The sequence below is a fragment of the Apis dorsata genome, unplaced genomic scaffold (genome assembly GCF_000469605.1).
Source record: "Apis dorsata unplaced genomic scaffold, Apis dorsata 1.3 scaffold_23, whole genome shotgun sequence".
Classification (NCBI taxonomy): domain Eukaryota; kingdom Metazoa; phylum Arthropoda; class Insecta; order Hymenoptera; family Apidae; genus Apis; species Apis dorsata.
The window spans coordinates 59009-60420 of NW_006263325.1; the positions used below are offsets into that span (position 1 = coordinate 59009).

Below are 1412 nucleotides of genomic sequence, written 5' to 3' on the forward strand. Positions count from 1 at the left end.
CTCCTTTCGATGGAAAAATTTGGAAAAATTTCAGAAAATCAATTTCAATAGTTAACCTCCTTCGCGTAATTTAATTTTTTTTTTTTCGATGGAAAAATTTGGAAAAATTTCAAAAAATCAATCTCAATAGTAATATCTTCTTCGCGTAATTTAATTTTCTCCTTTCGATGGAAAAATTTGGAAAAATTTCAAAAAATCAATCTCAACAGTTATATCTTCTTCGTGTAATTTAATTTTCTCTTTTCGATTCCATCGTGTATGGAAAAATTTGGAAAAATTTCAGAAAATCAATCTCAACAATTAACGTTCCTCGCATAATTTAATTTTCTCCTTTTGATGGAAAAATTTCAAAAAATCAATCTCAACAATTAATCTCCCTCGCGTAATTTAATTTTCTCCTTTCGATGGAAAAATTTGGAAAAATTTCAAAAAAATCAATTTCTTCTTTCTTTTTCGCTCGGCAGGAAGCCGAAGGTTCTTCGAATTCTCTTCCTCGAAGAACGTTCAAATTTGCTCTTTTCTCTCTGCGACAGTTGGAAGACACGTTGGAGAGGAGGGGGGCAGTACATCTGAGAGGAAGAAGGAACGAGGTCGCGCTCGTCTCGCCGAGTGCAGTTAGCTTCGATGAACTTGTCGGATCGGTGGAGTACAACACGGGCTGTTGTTGTTGGGCCAGGCGCGGTTGAAAAGTGTTCCTTTTTACGGTGCCCCCGTTCTTTCGAATTAGCCGCACCGCGTGGGGAGAAAATTAATCCATCGAACTTTCCTCGAGCCGGTTTGCTCGACTTTTTAAAGTAACTTTTGAATCGGCTGGTTAATTATTATCGGCCGCACTTGTAACTGGACTTGGCACGTGTGGGAGACAATGAAAAATGAAATTGTGCCGAATGAAAAAAAAAAATGAAAATGGAAGGCATGGAATTGGATGGAATATTGGATGGAATATTTTTAATAGAAATCTATTATTTTTCATCTTGTCTTTTATTAATTATACGTGTGGAAATTATTATTTCGTGTCTTTCTTTGGAAGATACGAATTTTTTACAATTTGTTGGGTAATTTTATTGTTAAGAATTTTCAGAATTGTTTTCTAAAATATTTAATGAAATTGTGTCGAGAAAAAATGAAAATAGAAGGGATGGAATTGGATGAAATATTGGACGAATATTTTTAATAGAAATCTATCATTTTTCATCTCGTCTTTTAATTAATGTGGAAATTATTATTTCGTGTTCTTTCTTTGGAAGATACGAATTTTCTACAATTTGTTGGATAATTTTATTGATAAGAATTTTCAGAATTGTTTTCTAAAATATTTAATGAAATTGTGTCGAGAAAAAATGAAAATGGAAGGGATGGAATTGGATGAAATATTGGACGAATATTTTTAATAGAAATCTATCATTTTTCAT

The 1412-nt window shown here is 32.7% G+C and overlaps 1 protein-coding gene and 1 long non-coding RNA gene across 2 annotated transcripts in view; one reads left to right on the forward strand and one right to left on the reverse strand.

Moving 5' to 3' along the window:
* The window catches only part of LOC102678231 (breast cancer anti-estrogen resistance protein 1), a 116733-nt gene that overhangs the window by 21317 nt on the left and 94004 nt on the right, over positions 1–1412 (forward strand). The window lies entirely within an intron of this gene.
* The window catches only part of LOC116185579, a 14189-nt gene continuing 13460 nt past the window's right edge, over positions 684–1412 (reverse strand). Inside the window, exon 3 of the long non-coding RNA XR_004150436.1 lies at positions 684–695. This is a non-coding gene — a long non-coding RNA (uncharacterized LOC116185579). The remainder of the gene's footprint in view (positions 696–1412) is intronic.